We start from the raw sequence: 21,020 nt of genomic DNA, 5'->3' as shown, positions 1-21,020 counted from the left end.
ACCCCAACATGTAACACGCCAGGGGTACCCCATTCCACTACCTGGAGCACACATCCCAGTTGCACTGTGGGCAGAGCGCCCTAGCCCCCGGCTAGTAATATTGATCGGATCTACAATATTTATTCATACGCGCGGCGATACTAATTGAGAAACCAACATCGGATAGATAGTTGTATGTAACACATTTCAATATTGTGGTATATAGTTTCATGTACATTAAAGGAAGCTGTCATACAGCCGAGACACTGTTGAAATCCTTGCTGTTGGGGGTTTGGGAATTTTTCATATAGAACATGGGAGGTAATACGTGATCTTGGAACACTCTCAAATAATTTTAGGACAGCAGATACAAGACTAACAGATCTATAACTCTCCTGAGTAGTTTTACTTTTTGTTCCACCTTTATATATGGGAACTATGAGACCGCACTTCCACTTTCTCGGAAGTACAATACGATTAAACAGCGTAGTAATGAATTTCACCAGTTTTTTTACCACCATATTTTATATGCTCGTTCTGTACACGATCATGACCGGGAGATTTTTTTAGTTTAGTATTGCTTTAGAAATGTCATCTTCGGTAATCCATCCACCAGGGAGGTTTTCTACTTTACCACTGCACGTTAGTAAAATGTCATCATACATATTGTATATGTCACTTTTAAAATTAGAAACCCGAAACAAATGAATCATGATCTTTTTCAATGTAAATGTTTTCGAAGTATGAGACATTTGTTACAGTCTCAGGAGTATTACATACTTTGTTATTATATATAATTTCCGGGTAAAAACTAGACTTTTTTCCGAAAAACGTTTAAGCGACTTCCAGAACATTGGAATGTCCAATTCCGCATATCTATTTAAATCGTCATAACATTGTTTCTCAAAGTTTTCAAATGCAGTTTGTTGGATATTCTAAAATTGTATTCAGCCTTTTTTATAGTTTTTGTAGCTGTCAAAGTGATAACCCCGCGGTCTTCCATCGGACATCCATATTCTACGGAGTCTGCGCTCCTCTTGGTGCGCTTCTTTAACGTCATTAGTCCAAAATGGTTTTGTATTTGGGTTGAAACAGTTTTTTGGTACAGCACACTCTGACGCACCGAGGACGACGGATACAAATGCATCATATCCAGAGTCAGTATCTATAACCCCACTTTCTATATCCACAAAATAAAGAGTTTAAGGACTCCACTAAACACTGTTGATAATGATCAATTTGAGCGTCTGTTATACGATGCCATGATGGACGTTTATAACACTGTTCTAAAACTATGTGAGGATTCGAGTTTAATTCGATAGATACATATATTGGTAAATGATCGGAAGTACTGCTTATCTCCCCTTCAGCAATCCTCATCTGTCTGTCTACATACAACATCATCAAACAGAATATAGTCTAAAATTGATTTTTTTTTGTTTCAAATGTATAGTTTGGACCTTTGTAATGTATTTTGTTACCTACATATCGTAAATTATTTCTGTTTGTAATTTCAATAATTGATTTGATTTGAGTGCATTAGACACCAATCTATCTTTTGACAATAGACTGCAATCAAAACATTCCCTTGATTACTATAATATAAGTATAACATATCTAAGGAATTTAACACAGTATTATACTCGTCCAAGCGAATGTAAACACCAAATATATACAATGAACTGAATAATTGATTTTTCAACTCTATTCCTACAATTCTTTCTCAGTGTGTATCTTAAATTTCATTTACAGAGAATTGTAGAGAACGTTTATATAATATTTCTATGCCCCCTTTTCCACGGTATGCTTTATAATCAAGCAATCAATCAATCATTCATTCAGTCATGTCTTTATTTCCTCTATAAAAGAGATATGATACAAATTATACAGAGTTTACATAATAGAAAAAAGCAAACTATATCACCATAATTATATATAGAACAAGTAAAATATATGTATATACAAGTGTTGTTTAATACAATATTATGCAAAGTAACTACAACCACTCAAAATCTCCGTACAACCGATGTATTACAGATGACATTGCACGTCTTCAAGATAAAATCTCAATAGGTCTCTGTAAAGAGGCTAGAGAACGATTATATTCGGCAGCTGATTTTACAATATGTAAATTGCACAATGAACGAAAACTCTTTCAATCGGTGTCACATAGATAAGTAGATGGTAGTCTCCCAAGATGAATACGAAAAAAGTGTTTCGCTATCGTAATGAGATAGTTCTACATAGAGATCCAGAACAAAATGTATCGCGCTAGAAGTCTAACAAATAGGCTTCTGGAACAAGGTTATGTTGCTACAAGATTGAAGTCATCACTACAGAAGTTTTATGGTCGTCATCATGAACTCGTGGATCGTTATGATGTATCTATCAGCACCATGAAAACTGATTTATTCAACGGGTCATAGTTTGCCTTTCCTCGTTTGTCTACCCTGGACTTGACTTTTATGAGCAACTCGGCGGGTGTTTCTAGAAAAGCAGAGGACGCTTACCCTACCGGTGCACCTGGTCCATGCTCCCAGTTTTTAGTAGAGTCCGAATTGCTCATTTACTTTTGTTACTTTGTATGTATGATTTTAGTTACCTTTTGTTCTTTGTTGTGTGTGTCTGTTTTCCATGTCTGGTCTTTGTCCCTGGATTACATTCTTTTGATTACCGCTATAACTTTGGTTCCCTTCATTACTCTTTCGATGATTAAATCAAATAATGTATCGTTTAAATGTTTTGTAATTGAGCAGTCACATGTTGCATGAATCATAATGTCTACAGCACATAACTTCATTTCGGTTTCTAAAATCGAAGTCCATAATTTGGCTATGGAAAAGGCTCTACGAAGTTCAATTGCACTTTTTGGATATTTCCAAATGTTTGCCACAGATATCGAGTCATGAAGTTTATAGAATCTAGAGAATTCGGAGTCTATGGTCAAACGTGTAGTCCAATCATCGTGTTGTATAGAGTTGATGGCTGTTTTCACTGTTTTGTTCCACACAGATTTGTTGGGAAATTGTCCCGAGCTCAAGTAGTGTGTCACAGCATTAAATAGTCTGTATTTCTGTAGTATGTCAACAAGATCAGGTATAAATCTCATGTGTAGATTAATGTTAGTGAGGCACGTTATATAATCGATAGAGGAAAACTTTTTAGGGTAGAATGTTACAATCTAACGAACACAGTTTCCCGAAGAATGAAAGTTTACGTTTTTCAATTCGCAGAATATTGGAAGGAGTCCTACCATGCTCTCACACATGTCAGACCTGATACGAGTCGGTAGTCTTTACGCATATGTTGAAATCTGTTAAACAAATTAATGTCTTGATTACGAAGATTCGACTATATTTCACAGCCGTAAAGACAAGTTGGCAAAACAAGTTTTATAGTTTAATTATAGATGTAGGGTTGATATTTTCCATTCGTATATTAGCAACTGCAAAATATGTATTTCGACCTTTTCTGCATACGTTTTGGGTTCTGTCATAAGATCTGAAGTTACAATTTAACTCTGTTCCAAGGTGTTTATAGTTTTCAGTAACTGGTATATCTTGATGACAAATTGTCCAACCGTAACTAGGTCGCATTGCTCTTTTTGAAAAAACACATAATACAAGATTTCAGTCCATTAAATTCAAAACGCCATTTATTTGCATAATTTGAACAAACATCTAACATCTGTTGTAACTTTGGAGGCGATGTGGCAAGACATGCAATATCATCAGCAAGACAAGGTGCTCAACAGGTTAAGTTGTTAATATCCATTTTGTTATTACATTTTTCAAGGTCGACGAGGAGGTCATTAATGAAAACAATATATATATTGTAAACCAGGTAATACTTTCCCTTGTCTCACCCCTTCAGACATTTTAAAATATCTAGATTTACACTGATTTAAAGCTGTTGCACTTTCAGTATTACTATATAAGTCATTTATTATACACCATGCTTTACCTTTCACCTTTAAGTTATACAATTTATACATTAAAGCTTTACGCCATACTGTGTTAAAAGCTTTTCGACTATCGAGAAATGCAGCATATACATTACTATTCAATTCAAGATTATGATAAATAGTTTCATGTACAATAAATGAGGCTGTGAGGCAGCTAAAGCCTCTCTGAAATCCCTGCTGGAAGGGGTTTGGAAACAAATCGAGAGTTAAAATGTGCGTTTGTAATCGCTGTAGGATAATTTTCTCGAAACCTAGCCGGGGGCTAGGCGCTCTGCCAACAAAGCAACTGGGATGTGTGCCCCAGGTGGTGGAATGGGGTACCCCTGGCGTGTTACATGCTGGGGTTGTCAGGCTATAATACGGAAAACCTGACCGCAAACCATAGTGGTGCACCGTGTTTGGAAAGATGCCACGTTCCTTTTACGTTAAAGAATCCTGCTGCGGTATTCGATAGGAGTAGGAACCTTTGCGCTCCGCCACAGGAGGCTAAATTGCCCGACCTTACCCATTCCCCCTTTTTCCAGTGGCAATCAAAATTTGTCGACCTATTATCCTTGTGTCCCATCCTTTTTCCATTTCATGTTCATTGTCTGAATATAGCTGAAATATTGCTGCTCGGACGTTAAACCCCAACAAACAAACAAACATAATTTTCTCGAACACTTTTAGAACACAAGAGAGTAGACAGACCGGCCTGTAACTGTCCGGTGCAGTATTTTGGTTTGTCGCCACCTTTGTAGATTGGCACAATAAGTCCTTTTTTCCACTGACTTGGAACTTTTTTTTTCGTAATAATATTGTTAAATAGAAATGTCAAGCATTGATTAACAGGATAACCATCATGTACTAAATGTTCGTTTTGCACTTTGTCAGGGCCACATGCTTTTCGTAGCTTTAATGGTTTGATTACATTCGCAGTATCGTTCTCCGAAATCGAACCACCTGGAAGATAGGGAAAATGATCACTTTTGCAGAAATTATTTATTTCCGAATGGTTTGTTTCTAATTCATTATAGAAAGTATTGTCAAAAGTGCTTGCGTAATGGTTTCGGGAGTAAGGTATACGTTAGTGTCATTCCGTATTCCTGTGAGAACTTTGGATTGATTAGGCTTTTGCTTTTTCACCAACTTTCAAAACAGTCTTATATCGCATTCGGCAGCCGTATTGATATCCTCATACGTTTGTTCGATGTATTGTGTATAAGCCATCGTCTGGATGTTCTTGTAGTCTCTTTTCACCTTTTTGTATGCTGAATAGGAATCGTGCTGCATTCCCCTTGGTTGTCCATCTGAAATCCACATTTTTCCCATCTCACGTTCTCTTTTATGTGCTGATTTAACATCGGAGTTCCAATAAGGTTTAGTGTGATTATTAAAAGTAGAATTAGGAAAAGATGATTTCGCCGATTCAATTAGATAATTACAAAACTCGTACAGAAAGAATCATTGTCATCAATTTCGTATCCAGTATTTGCAATCAAGTTCGACAAACAATTTATGAGTCTGTTTTGATACACCAGTTCTGTTTCAGAGTTACATTTGTTCCAAGCTGTCATAGTACGATTTTAATTCGACATGTGGGTTTTCAGTTACTTTGATAGAACATAGAACTGGTAAATGGTCAGACGTTGAACTAAACGTCCTTTACGCAAGGATTTCATAGCAACCTACCTCTCTCGCAAATGAATCTTGAAAAAATATATAATCAAGCATTGTGTTCTTATTAAGGAATGTAAAAATGGCCCTTTAAAGGGCACGTAACCAACACAAAACTCGTTGTACAAAAATGCCTTTCTAAAAATTTCTGTAATTCATGGGATTTAAGCCTATTTGTGTGATCAGTGTCTCTTTGCATACATGAAGCATTAAAATGCCCAGCTATAATAACATTGCCATAATTTTCATAAGTCATCAAGAACAATTATCACCTCTATAATCATCAATCGACGAGTCAGAAGGTAAGTATGTACCACACAAAAATATAGGTCTAGATGCATTAGTGTGTAGTTTAATACCAACAATTCTTTAATTGTCTTTGTTTTCAATTTCACCAATTGCAGATTGCAGTGTTTGTATGAACATAATTCCTACTCCACCTTTACCATGGGTACAATTATAACTATCATTTAGGTAATCTGACTTCGCAATCGACATATATCTTGAATCAATACTATGCAAGTAAGGCAACGAATTTGGTTTTAACTTGTGCTCAGTTATAACCACAATATCAGGATTTATATACCTAAGTAAGTTCGAAAGACATAATGTGGAGGACATAATACCTCTAACATTCCAATTAATAATATTAATATCAACAGACATAATATACAATAATGTTACAGACAAGATAAACACTAGCGCGATTTTTATATTGTTTATTGTGTAATCCGTTGTTAATCGCTGGTTTTATCGTCATAATATCTATTTGACCATTCACGGTTATTTAACCATTTCCGACAACGTACACCATCAGGCCAAAAGTTCGATGTTTCTAGCATATGGGCGGACTCTATTTGGACTTCGCTGAAGTAAAGTTCGGATTATATTTTCCGTGAAAGAGTTGCAAATGAGTCACTTTAACACCTTTGCATTCAAGAAAGTGTATCATTCCAGAACGAGTCGTCCTAGCACCACAAGTAAAATCTGGCTGTACGTCTCCGCGAGACACCAACGAAAACGTTTTCCGATTCTGGGGTCTGAATATTTTCTGTAACACCTTCTACCCGAACCGGTATTTTGAAACTCGAATAATGTTCGTCGTTTGTTGTACAGTTATTTGTTTGGTTGTTGGGGTTTAACGTCCGAGCAGCAATATTTCAGCTATATTCAGACGATGAACATGACATTGATGATAAAATGAACATGAAATGATGAAATGAAAAAGGAATAGGTTACAAGGACAATGGGGTCGACAAATTTTGATTGCCACTGGAAATAAGGAGAGGTGGGTAGGGTCGGGCAATTTAGCCTCCTGTGGCGGAGCCCTATGGTTCCTACTCCGGGAGAATACCACAGTAGGGTTCTTTAACGTGCGAGGAACGTGGCATCTTTCCCAAACACGGTGCACCACTATGGTTTGCGGTCAGGTTTTCCGTATTATAGCCTGACAACCCCAACATGTAACACGCCAGGGGTACCCCATTCCACCACCTGGGCACACATCCCAGTTGCTCTGTGGGCAGAGCGCCCTAGCCCCCGGCTAGGTTTCTGAGCACTATTTAGTCGCCTTTTACGACAAGCTTAGCGCTGCTGCAGGCCTATTCTTTTGACACCCGGACCTGCACGGAGCCCCTGAGGACGAGGTTCTGGTTCACCACCCGGGCACATGTGGCTGGCTAACTGCATAAACCAAAGGCCATACGGGCAAACTCGAAAAGCCCATACTTGGTAATAAAGGCCGTTTTCGGGCGGTCAGACTCCTTAATTTCAACCTGCCAATAAGCAGTTAGCATCCAGTGTCGGAAACCAGACATTACCCGCTAGGGAATCAAGGCACTCTTCTACCAATGGAAGGGGGAAGACTTCTTTGCGAGTGAGGTGGTTGAGCTTGCGGTAGTCTGTACACCACTTACCCCACCATCCTTCTTACGTACCAATACTGGACGCCCATTCTGATATGGAAGGTTGGATCACCCCTGCTTCACACATTTTCTTCAGGTGGGCTTCTTCATGAGCAAAACCATGGGGGGGGGTGTGCGGCGCATACGCTGCTTAATTGGGGTGGTCCCCAGTGTCAATCGCATGCTCTATGTGATCAAAACTCCCAAGGTCAAATTTATTTTTTGCAAATACATCCTGAAACTCCTGTAGAAGCACCGCTAATTTAGGGTGGTGTTCTTCCCCAAGCATTCTCATCGACCTGGTATACAGTTCCCTAAGGTGGGGGGTACCTCCACACTAGAGTGGGGCGTGTCCTCTGAGCTTCATATCTGGCCTATAGTAGGACCCTTTAAACAGCCCCTCCCTTTCTTTCTTCAACACTCTCCACTTCCTCCGCATGAGCCAGCTCAATCCCCTTTTCTAGCTTTATGAACCTGTCTGACACACAATGGGCTCTGAGCTCTATTCAGTATACGTGGCATCAAGATCTCTTTGACCGTGCTTGCCCCTAGGAAATAATCCCGATTCAAAGTTTCGCTTAAGTTACCCTTCAGTCGGACCAGAGTTCGGGGGTATTTTTACTCTTGTATCCAGAGCCACCCTTGGAACTTGGGGACATTCTGAGACTGGCACACTGCTCATTGGGACTGACTCTCCCCTAACTGAAAATGTACCCTTAGCCAACTGCAGGTCCACCCCCTGCTGCTTCAAGAAATCAATTCCCAGCAACATCTCATCACTTATTGGGGCTACATGAACATCAGCTTCAAATGTTTGCCTACCAATCCCAATTTTCACACGCCCTGCTACTAACCCATTCCACTGCATATCTCTGCCTGCAGTGTTCATTACTACCTCCCGCTTAATGGGTGGTGGCCCCGTGCAGGTCCGGGTGTTAACAGAATAGGCCTGCAGCAGCGCTAAGCTTGTCGTAAAAGGCAACTAAATAGTGCTCAGAACCTTGGCCGGGGGCTATGGCGCTCTGCCCACAGAGCAACTGGGTTGTGTGCCCCAGGTGGTGTAATGGGGTACCCCTGGTATGTTACATGCTGGGGTTGTCATGCTATAATACGGAAAACCATAGGGCTCCGCCACAGGAGGCTAAATTGCCCGACCCTACCCACCTCTCCCTATTTCCAGTGGCAATCAAAATTTGTCGACCCCATTGTCCTTGTGTCCCATCCCTTTTTCATTCCATCATCATTTCATGCTCATTTTATCATCAATTTCATGTTCATTGTCTGAATATAGCTGAAATATTGCTGCTCGGACGTTAAACCCCAACAAACAAACAACTTTCAACAAGGTCGACAGAATCCCCCCGATTCCTTCCCTCTGTCACCCCCCTTGTCTCACCGGGTGATTTTATCCTATCCCCTACCGTTTCAGTATCTACTGCCCCATGATCCCGTATTCCTTGATCAAATTCCCCTTTTTGACCCACTAACATCTCCCAGATCTGCAGAGGGGAGGGCCCCCTTTGTTCACCTAATCTTCTCCTCATTTCGACCAATTTTCCAACTCAGTACTATCAATTGTTATCTCCCCTGCATTCAGGCGTATGGTGTCATCACTACCAGACGAATCGTCCCTATTGACTGACGCCCAAAAGAAGTACTGCCCCACTTCCTTATCCAACTCATCAGACGTATCAGACTCAGCCTTTTTCTGGAGTTGCGGTTACATTATGTGGGTCCCCATGGGATAGCTTCTTGTCCCTATTAGTGTCATGTGGTAACAATGTATAGCCACCTGGGCTTGCGGATCAGAAATTTCTGGGCTTGGGCTAGGAGAACGTTCTAGGCTTTGCTCACTATGGGCTGGACTAGATGTGGATGTGCTAACTAGTCCATGATTTGGATAACGAGTCACCCGCACCCCCTTTTGTGGTGATGGGCTGTAAGAACTGGCACGGCTTGACAAGTTTGGGTCTCCTAGGAGTGGAGTCCCAGATGGGTCCTTCCTATCGTTTCTCTAGGGTAACCTTGTTGGGCTCTACCCCACCCTGGAGACACTTGCCTAGGGTGGGGACTCTCCAACATTGTGTTTGATTCCAGTTGGGCCATGGTTTGAGGTTTTACCCCAGGTCGGGTCCTAGGATACTCTGGGGTAACTTGCTTCCCATTGCCATCCACATGAGCCCCCGGTTTAAGTTGCTTTTTTTTAGAATAGACCCTTGCACCCTTAGTGTACTGTCTGCCCTAACTGCTTCACTACCGGTGAGACCTTTGAGTTGAGGGGTCAAGTTCAGGCCTCGTGAACTGACCCGTTGCTGTTTAACGGCCTCTCTGAAAGACTTACGCTCTTTGGTTATGGCGAATCAGGCCTTCTATTTGGGCACTCCCTCTTAAAGTGGCCTTCCTGCTGGCAATGGAAACACGTTCCCCCTTTGAGCTAGGGGATGGGCTACGGGAGACTGGGGGCCTGAATTGACCAGCCATATTGGTAACCAGCTCCTCAATTTTTCCCTCCAGCCGTTCAATTTCATTTTTCCAGGGAGCCTGATTCGCCTTCCCTCCCCCTCTGCAGTTGCACATACTTGAAGAAGCTCTTCCCTCTCTGAGTGGCTGCACCACCCCCGTTCCGGACCCACCATTTTAACTTCCCTTACGGGCCCCCTACAATATATAGCTTGGTGGTTATAGTGAAACCAGCGCATCTTATCAACTGCCTCCTCAATGCTTGTGGGGCGTATATTAGAAGCATAGCTCCCTGCTTCTTTGTCTGCCGCAGCCTGAAAGTTTCAGAATTGCCTGCTGGTGCATGTGGGGATCAGGGAGAGACCTGAATGCCTTAGTAGTCAGGGTTAGTACCCTGTCAGCCCAGTCCTCAAGAGACTCTTCTGGGGCTTGTCGGGCATTATTAACTGCAATTGGGCCGTCTCTGGGAGTTCTTTAAACCCAAATCGTTAAAAAAAGTCCCCATAAGCCATATTGTGGTTGCGCTCCACCAGAAGTGCGTAATACTCACTGGCCTTTCCTCCCGGGGCCCAACACAACTGGTCCATGCACTCCTGTGGGAACCACTCTTTCACCTCTGAGTACCAGGAGAACTTGGCATATAAAGCTTGCCAGTTAGACTTCCCATCATATTTTAAGGCCTTTAGGATGGTGACACATTTGGCATTTCCCCTCCCTCTCTCATCTTGTTCCCAATCATCTCTACCCATAGGTGCTGAACCTGCACGACCCGAGTAGGGTTGCTCACTTATCCTGCCCGATGGTGTTTTATCCCTGTGGACTCTTACACCCTGGGGCCTACCCCTAAATACGTCTCCCCTACCTTCTCTATAAGGTTCGTCCCTACAGTTCCTCCCACCGGAGGGCGTACCTGTACCTCTCCCTGTTCCCCCCCCCTATTCGGGTCTGCTCTCCCACTCCACCTCTCTTTGAAATGACCCCTCCCACCTGCTGGTGTTTCCACCTCATTAGGTTCAAAGCTTGACCTATTCCGGTTGTAACCCCTACTACCAACAAATGTATCCCTCCTTGACCTTCTCTCCCCCTATCATAACCTTCCACCAGTGGGGTTTCATACGTCAACCTTTGCGACACTGACCTTTGTCTCTGGTGGGGGTATCTCGGGCCAGGAGTGGTGTTCCACCATGGGGTTGCCTGTGATGTGGGGCCAGGGGTAACATAAAACGCAGAGTCATGCTCTCCAATATCATCTAGGGATAGCTCACTTAACTCTGGGGGTGAAGGGGCTCTTTCTGTCTACGATTTTCCCTCACTACCGAACTCCCCTCCAAACCGGGTAGTGCTTAGGGTTACATAACCCTGTTGGCCAGGTTTGGACTTTGTCCTTACCAACTCGTCAACTCTTTTGACCGTTTCTCCATGCTCCCACGTCATCTTTATAATCCCCCTCTATTTCTTCCTCATATGGGGTAAAGTCCATTAATTCCACTAACTGTGGGTCACCCTTAAGTACGGGACCTCACTAAGGTCGTGAAAATTTAGGGATCCCTGTTCCTCCCTCAAATCAAGAATTTGCCCCGCTAAAATTCTACCTATACCTGGGAGGTCTAGAAGCTCTTCATATGAGCAGTAATTCACTCTTACCTGTGTACCCATCGTACGCTAAGTGGCTGATGGCTGCACCCTCTTCTATGTAAAAAAAATATCCATAGGTTTCCAAAATAGTCCAAAAATTGGGGAATAATTGGGCATGGGCTTTTTTTTTCTGTTATGCGTGTATGTAGGTTTTTTAAGGGAAAACTAGATTTTTCCACTAGGTCCCTTTTCCTGTGACTCAAAACAATGTTCTTTTGTAAGAGATTAACTGCTGTGATGTAAACTTATCTTCCCTATTCCTATATGTCCTAGACCTAGCTGTCCCACAGCGTACCAGCCCTTCCAGGCAATACCCTAGGATTTGGGAAAAATAATTTCCACCTGAAAATTCTTACAGAAAAGAAAAACGAATTCTCACTGTGCTATCCCTAACCGAGATAAACAGAGATGATTCCTCTAAATCCCTAAAACTTCCCGGGTGAACAACGAAAATCGGGAGCGATCGTAATGGCCGACCCTCGACCACGCGGTCAACGAGTTCCCTCCCTCAAATTTTGAAGAAGAAAAAAAACCAGAATTTTCCACTAAATCTGCGGCTGGAAAATCCCGCAGGTTGTAAATAGTCGCAGTGCCAATATAGTTCTTACGACTACTTACTATATATATATGTGTGTGTGTACACTGGACTGCAATCAACTTGATCTTGCTGTTAGGTTATATGCGTCTGGTTAGGCTAGAGTCTGGAAATCTTCTGCCTCGTTCCGGCTGGCTGGTTTTTGGCGGGAACAGTGTCGGGAATTCCCCAAAGCTGCATCCTGTTGGGGCGACCTAAACCCCGGACCACTACAGTATCTTGAGATAATCGTTTCAGTTTTGAATCATATAGAATAGACTTTCGAGTTACCTCGTTGTTCAACAATTCATGTTTTTCCTTCAGTTCATCTAAATCAGAAATGAGCTTTAGATTTTCCGCTTGTAACTTTTTGACAGTTTTCGTATTATATGCGTCCGTTTTCTCAAGCTGAGACACTTTTTCTAACAACATTTGGACGTTTACTTGCAAATCTACGACTAAGGCATGGTTGTTTTGACTTGGCTCAGGGGCTACTTTGTTTTGTTCATCACGCCTGATAACATCTTTTATTTGAGAGTTATCGCCTTGGATAAACATTTGTATTTTGTAACAGTCAATCGCATACTTTGTTGTTGCCGACTGTAAGTTAGTTGTTTTCTGTTAACCAAATTCCCCGTAGGGCATCACATTTTGCCAAATTAATAAGTGCGCTAAGACAGACTGTTGTAGACATGATACCCCTTACATTCCATGATACAATTTTAAGACTGTTCATAAATGATGGAATAAATAGCAACATAAACAGTACAAGTTAGTATAATGTACTTAATCATGATAATTGATACAAGTTGCACTGTGATTATACTGATAGGGGGATTCTGCTAGTCTCTTATGCCATTCAAGTTCGCTCAGCCATTCACAACAAGATACGCCGTTTGGTCAAAAGTTTTTGTCGCTTAGGACTTGAGCACAATCTTGGGAAACGTGTTATTAGCCGATATGAAGTGTTGCCCTTCGTATCTATTGAACAACCGTAGGTAAGTCACATTTGCACATTTACGATCCAAGAAGGCGAGTATACCTTCTCGTGTTGATTTCAATTCAATACCCGACAAATAGAATCTAGGAGTTTTGCTACGTTTCTTTACGCCCGAAAAGAACATATCGCTATAAGTAGATTTTAAATTGTCAGTTTTACCGCCTGATCGTACAGGGATATGATACGTAGTGTCATTAGGTGAATGTGACTTGGTAGATTCGTTAAAATTCGAAGTTCCGGTTCCGTTATTATTGCTTAGTGTAGCGCTTTTAGTGTTCTGATCGGAAGTCGAAGCCCTAGGGCTTTCACGTTATTATCAGATGTACTTGAGTTGTACCGTTAGGCGCAGACTTATCGGTTTACTTCACACTTATATGGCGGTTAACAGATTTTCACGGGTAGTTACAACTTTCGATTTTAAGGGTTCCCCTTGGGTAGCTGAAGCGTACGACTGTTGACATGATAGTTTTAAGTCTGACACATTTTTCTGTAAGCTACCGATTAACTTTGCTTGTCACACCGTTTCAAGTTCCGAAAGCTTAATATTCGCGAGATATTCATTGTAATCGAATTCCCCTATTGACTTCGATTTTTGCGTAAAAAGTTTAAGTTACTGTCGCATTGTGCACATTTACGGTCATAGCACGCAAGAAGATTGTCAAATTTCTCAACATACACAGATACTTCTGTCTTTAACGTTTGATTGCTTTTTTTTTAAAAGTTTCAATTTCTTTAAAATGTACTTTTTCATTCTTTTCAAGTTCACTTATCCTACTTAGTGCTGATTGAAGGGTGGATCTAAGCTCTATAAGTGTACAATTACTGTTGGCACTATCAGAATACGATTTTTGCTTATTGTCTGACTTAAAAATATCGTCGATACCATTGCACTAACTTATACAAACTGAACTTAATTTTTTTTTCTTTCTCTGAAATATGGAAAAAAAATCATTGAATATAGTTGCTAAATTATCCTGATTTTCACCAAATGTTGCTGATTACAATAAATTTTACTAAAGAATTTTATTGATATAAAGAGGATACCAATATTAGTAGTATTCAATAGATTTGCTATGATTTTGTTATGAGCAACGTCAAAGAGTAATCAAGGGAACCAAGGTTTTAGCGGTAATCAAAAGAATGTAATCCAGGGACAAAGACCAGACATGGAAAACAGACACACACAAAAAAGAACATAAAGTAACTAAAATCATACATACAAATTAACAAAAGCAAATGAGCAACTCGGACTCCACTAAAAACTGGGAACATGGACCAAGTGCACCGGTAGGGTAAGCGTCCTTTGCTTTTCTAGAAACACCCGCCGAGTTGCTCATAAAAAGTCAAGTTCGGGTTAGACAAACGAGGAAAGGAAAACTATGACCCGTTGAATAAATCAGTTTTCATGGTGCAGATGGATACACCATAACGATCCAAAAACAGGGAACAGGTATCTAGTTTAAAGGTGCCCTCGCTGACAGTGCTCAAAAGAATTATTTTGGACGAAATTCCTATGTTTTATTTAGAAAATGTGTTGCAGGATAAATTTATTTGTACTCGCTTCGAAGCAGTCAAACTAGCTTGGAGAACCCTCGTAATCCCACTGTTCCTGAAGCTCGTCACATAAATTTGATATTTTTTTCCGGCAATATACAGGTATTGTATATACGTAAGGAATATATTTAACATTTTATTGTCCATAAAACAAAAGGATTGGACTCGGGTTTTAACAACTTATCAATCTCCTCTCCATTTTTTAAATACATAAATTCATTATTAATTCCTGCAGTACATCGAAATCCCCTTACAGCCCAGGGTAGCTGAATAAGGGGTTCCCTGTTTTTACACCTCTCATATCCAGGGAATGTATGAGAGTTACTCCCGTTTCTTGATTTGTATACCTACTATATCACTCATGTCAACCAAACGTTCTATATATTATATGAACTGTTAAAGAATCATATATAAACAAATTAATCCAAGGACCGTAGAGTATCAATATTTGACCGTTATCTGAGGCACACGGACTTTAAATGTCATGCATCATTGAATTTGAAGGGATAGATTAGAGCACGTGGCTGAAACTTTTAAAAGTGTGTGGATATATTATTTTAAATTATGTAAGTAAATTCTATAATGATGAAGACTATATTTATACAAAGGTATCAAAAAGATGCACAATAATATGCCTAACTTGAAAAAATCATTGAAAACAACATATACATATAGGGAGTATTGATAACCCCGGGTAAGCTACAATAAATGCTACCCGTTCTTATACACGTGTAAAAAATTTACAAATTGCATGATATATGTCATCGCCTAATTCGTAATTGACGATATCTGAGAAAAAAATAATTTCATTTATTAACATATTTCGAATTATTACTTTGGTTACAACCTTCTTTTGGTATTTATTAGCATTCCTGTGCTTCCAAATTACCCACTGGACTGTTAACAGAATTGAGTCAATTATACTCGACGTCACACATATATATATATATATGTATGGAGGAATGACCCGGCCAGCGAAAGCTATATAGCCTAGCTGGCCGAGTGGTCTAGGGCGCTGGACTTAGTGCAGGCGGTGTTGCCATAGATGTCACAGCAGTACGAGTTCGAGTCCCGTGGAAAATCCCATACTAATATCCGCCAATATTGGTTTCTGCGGGACGATTTGTTTACAAACGAAGTTCGTAAGTTCCCGTCGAACTCCGATGACATTCGTCTGCTTGATAAACTTCTCGGTATTGTACTTTCTTCACATAGAATAAATCCGAACTAACGCCGAAATGCATTCTGGGTTCTTCGGTTTATGGACAAACATTTAAACGTAAAGGTGTAATACCGCTATTTTGGAAACCAGTCACCTGCACATAGAAGGAAGTAGTTATATTGCACACTATCATTCTCCTTGTTTAGTAGAGGTATACTAACTTGGTATCATCTGAAAGCTAAATGAATCATCAATACTCTAAAAACTTCATTTTCTTTATTCAGTGTAGGGTAAAACAGTTATGAACAAAAACTCTAGGCCCCTTGATCTGACTAAATTTCAAAATGAAAGTAGTGATTTCTGCACCTGTCTACTTTCACTTTACCATTCTTTCTTAGAAGGCACATAAGGTATGTTGGTATTTTTATGAGAGTTAAGGTAAAGGGTGACCATCATAATGATACCCCTCTAGCACCATCTGTACTGATGTAAAAAAAAATTTTGAGCCTTATAAAAAGCTGAATTTAACATAGAAAGTAATGGAGACCAGATATAGTGGTATGACACCTATTAAGAAATATGGAAAAAAATAAAAGTACTCAATTTTCATCTTTTTGGGGTAAGTTTAAGTGTTTGACACCTAAGGAATACTAAACAGACCATTCTTGTCTTCTGGTCTTCTTTTTTCTGGTTAGTAGCCTCATTTTATGCAAGTTTGTTGAAATTTCATAAATTTGGGGTCATATTTCAAATTTTGGGGTATTTTTCTCAAGTTAAGGTTTTAAAGTGTCATCTTCTGCCTAAAATCTCTTTGCAAGCTTGCAATATGTAGATTTATTAGTCATTGTGTATGCTAAGTCAGTTTTTTAACTCCTGGTGAGCTAAATAGTGGTGAGCTGGTGAGTTAAACGAATCTATAATATCTTGAAGCAGTCTATTACCTTGAAAGATATTACGACCCTTCACGAATCCCTTTTGATCAGTGTCGATGATAGGTAATACATGCTTTCACCTTTCTGCCATCAACTTCGAAATAATTTTACAGTCCGTATATAAAAATGTAATTGGACACCAGTTTTTAATATCTTCCCTTTCCCCAGCTTTGAACATAAGTGTAATTACTCCTTTATATTGGGAGTCACACAATGCATTTTTTTTCTAGTATTTCATTAACCACCTTACAAAAATCTTCTCCTATAAAGTACCAATAAAGCCTATAAAACTCACTTAGTATCCCATCCTCTCCTGGGGATTTCTCTGGTTTAAATTTATTTACAGCTTTTAAGATTTCATCCAAGGTTATGTCTTGTTCACAAAAATATTTGTCTTCCTCTCCCAAATATATATCTACGTTATGCAACAATGTTTCTGCTGCATCATTATCCCATCCCTCTGATGTAAAAAGATTTTCATAAAATGCTAATTGTGCTTCTAAAATCGCGTCTATACCTTCTCTGTAATCTCCATAAGCTGTCTTTACCTTTGTCCAAAGTTTTTGGCATCCCCTCTTTTTTTCTAAATTAAAAAAATACTTAGTGGGTTTCTCCCCCTTTTCATACCAATTTACCTTGGATCTTATCCTAGCTGCATCAGATGTTTTATTCAAGATTCAAGATTCAAGATTTTATGTTGAAACTCAGGCACATTACAGTGCAACATAAGCATGATATACAATACTAATCAAATATATAAAGACAATATAATATACATAGAATTACAATTAATGAATTCAAAAACATGGGGGATAGTGAGTTGACAGTTTTAAAATAATGGACATATTTGTTTAACAAAAGATGTTAAATTAATAAGAAATTTGTTATGACAATATTTTAATAAACCAATCATTTTGGTTTCACTGGGATTGTTGATATAATATCGAGGAATGTGCTTCAACCGTTTTTCAAGTATATCAGGGTACTGGCAAATAAATAGATAATGAAATTCACTGCCAACCTCTCCGGAATTACATTTAGTGCATATTCGATTGTCTCTTTGGACATTCCTCCATCGTCCTGTCTCTACGGGGAATTTAGTGTTTGATAATCGAAGTTTTGTAATATATAATCTTTGAGTAGGGTTTAGGCGAAGTAAATATGGTTCCAACACGAACTCATTTTTAAACTTAAGATAAAATTGCCCTCTCGATGTATTAGTAAGTTCAGCATACCACTTTTGAACGAATTGGTCTTTTAATATCTGTTTGGCATGAGTCTTCAGCCATAAAGAGCTTACATGTAGATAATCTGAGAAAATGAAAGTCAGACCAACTTCATTAAAAGTTGATTTAACAAATTTGATTCACTTTGTATCTAATAAACCATTCTTGTTCAGGTTATATAGTAAAAGAGCAAATTTTGCAGATAACTTATTAGAGCCAACTAAAGAGTTCCAAAAGCACAGTATTCGACATTTAATATCAACAATCAATGGAAACCGACCAAGTTCACCGTAAACTAGATGGCTAGAGGTTGTTGCTTGAACTTTAAGAATTTTCTTTAAAAATTGCAAATGCACCTTTTCTATAGTATCATTCTTTTCATACCCGATTACCTCACAACCATAGAGAAAAATGGGTCGGACTAAAGTGTCAAATATTTTAAGTTGTAAATCTATGGGTATATTAATGTTTCGTATCTTATAATATACAGAATACAACGCTTTTTGTGCTTGTTGAACAAGCTTTTTCTTAGTATTATCAAGATTACTATTATAATGGAACAAGATGCCTAAATAATTATAGGAATCACATGCATCAAGCTTATTATCATTGAACATAAATTTTACATTTTGAGCGATCTTCTTTTTAGAAAATATGACCACCTTTGTCTTCTCCACATTAACATTTAACTTCCATTCCTTACAATAATCTCTAAAAGTATCAAGCATTTTTTGCATACCTTCAGCACTTTCTGAGATAAGTACTGTATCGTCAGCATAAAGAAGTAGAAAGATTCTTAAATAAAATTCTAACATATCATTACTTAAATCGTCAATTAAACCTAGTGATACCACATCATTATTTTCTAAATACTTCTCTATATCATTTATGAAAAGTGAGAAAAGGAAGGGAGATAAATTTTCTCCCTGACGAACCCCAATATTACAAGCAAAAAAATCCGAGTTAATTCCATTTTTAGTTACACAAGATTTTACATTCTGATAGAGGTTGTAAATTACATTATAACATTTTCCGCTTATATTATTTTTGTGTAATTTCTGCCATAAGCCGGCTCTCCAGACAGTATCAAATGCTCGGCTAAAATCTACAAATGTACAAAAGATTTTTTTATTCTTTGAGAGATATAAGCTAATAAGTGAATGTAAAATAAAAATATTATCAACTGTCGAGTGAAATTTTCGAAACCCTGCTTGTGACTGTGATATAAGATTAACTTCGTCTGAAAACAGACATAACCTATTATTCAAAATACCAGTGAATACCTTCCCTAGACAGCTCATCAAAGTAATCCCTCTATAATTTTTGGGTTCTTTCTGACTCCCTTTATTTCTAAATACAGGGGTAATAATTCCTACTGACCAACTATCCGGGACAATTCCCGTATCAAAAATAAAATTGAACAATTTTTCATATATAGGAATCATAACATGTAATGAGTGTTTTATGTATTCGTTAGTTACACAATCCAGGCCACTTGCCTTTTCATTATGAAGATTCAATATAACATTTTCTATTTCTGCACGGGATATAGGAGAATTAAGAATCTCATTGCTCTCAAAGTTAACTTCATTATCTATATCTATATCGACATTCGGAACCGTGTCCTCGTCATCAAACTCGTTCATTTCTTTAAAATAATCAAATAAATCTTCCAAGGAGACTTCAATCGAACTGCTCTTATTTTCAGAAAAACGATTCAGCAGTTTCCAAAACTTTTTGGGATTTGACTTCGGGGATGTTCGAATTTCAGCAGTTATATTATTTTGAAATTTTTGAAAACTCCTGTTCATAGCGAGCTTGTATTCTTTACTCGTGTCCGCTAATATTAATCGATTTACTTCAGTTTTCGATTTATTATATTGCTTTCTCGCTATATTAAACTCGTGCCTCTTCACTTTACAAGTTTCGTCAAACCACGGACGAAGTTTCGTCGTACTCTTGCCGACCGACGACTTTTGTTTAATAGTACCGAAAGTGGCCTTAGCTGTTCGGTTAAAAAGATTATGTATGCCATCGACTATCTCGTTAATATTCTCCATGTTAATTTCACTACTCACATCCTCTAGATTACAAAGCTCATCGACCATAAAATTTAATTCAGTGAACTCTTCATCTTCAAGGATACGATCGATGAAATCATCATGCTTTTCGTTATCCCAACGTTTCGCCTTTTCTCCATGATCATTTCGCTTATCATCGTCATAACTTTCCGTTTCTATATTTCTGATAATATCTAAAGTTAAAGAAATCAGCTTATGTACGTCCGAGAACATGGGGGAAAACTCTCCTATCTCAAATGCAGATATATAAAACAGTAAATTGGATGAACATAGACAATAATCAACTATAGTTAAATCTTTACAAGTACGCTCACCTTTGAACCGATCATTACCTACTCTACCATTTATTATATAGACATTATTTTTTCTACACATATCTAAAAGTTTGTGACCATATGTATTTGGCTTGCCTGTACAAGTACTTTTCCTTTCTAGAGGAAGACTAGCCCGTAATAAGTTTTCATAGTCATACATAAAAGTTATAAGATCTGGATCATCAAACAAATCAAAAGTATCCAATAAAGAACTATCTGGTTGAACAAAATCTGGTAAATTACTTGTTTTGGCATTAAAATCACCTAAAAGACATATTTTTTCACCCGTTTTATAAAAATCAAACATTTCAGATTCTATCTCAGTAAAAGCTTCATCTGATGCATACTTTGTGTTTTCTGGTGGAATATAAATACACCCTAATAATAAATCATATTTTAACCTTTCACTTTTCATTCTCATCCATAATACAAAGTCTGACTCTGAATCTATAAATTCAATTACTTCTTTAAATAAGGTTTTATAAACAATAATAAGACCACCTGATTTTTTTGTACATTTTTTTCTATGTTTTGCTTTAAATGAATATCCATTAGGTAGTTCTAAATTGTCATACATAT

At 38.6% G+C, this 21,020-nt stretch overlaps 1 protein-coding gene and 1 pseudogene across 5 annotated transcripts in view; one reads left to right on the top strand and one right to left on the bottom strand.

Moving 5' to 3' along the window:
• Nucleotides 1–21,020, top strand: part of LOC148599116 (cysteine sulfinic acid decarboxylase-like) — a 61,278-nt gene that overhangs the window by 14,927 nt on the left and 25,331 nt on the right. Inside the window, exon 1 of one of the 5 annotated variants that reach the window (XM_088560401.1) lies at nucleotides 15,151–15,292. The exons of 3 other annotated variants lie outside the window; for them this stretch is intronic. The gene's annotated coding sequence lies outside the window, so the exon portion shown is untranslated. Of the gene's footprint in view, nucleotides 1–15,150; nucleotides 15,293–15,977; nucleotides 16,100–21,020 lie in introns of those variants that run through there. One more of the 5 variants, XM_088560403.1, reaches the window with a different exon arrangement.
• LOC148599118 (uncharacterized) lies at nucleotides 9,891–10,712 on the bottom strand (annotated as a pseudogene).

The sequence above is a fragment of the Perna viridis genome, chromosome 14 (assembly GCF_037379345.1).
Source record: "Perna viridis isolate PV_CMFRI_1.1 ecotype Kerala chromosome 14, ASM3737934v1, whole genome shotgun sequence".
Taxonomy (NCBI): Eukaryota; Metazoa; Mollusca; class Bivalvia; order Mytilida; family Mytilidae; genus Perna; species Perna viridis.
The sequence above is the reverse complement of the archived record's forward strand: the minus strand, read 5'-3'. Positions and strand labels throughout refer to the sequence as shown.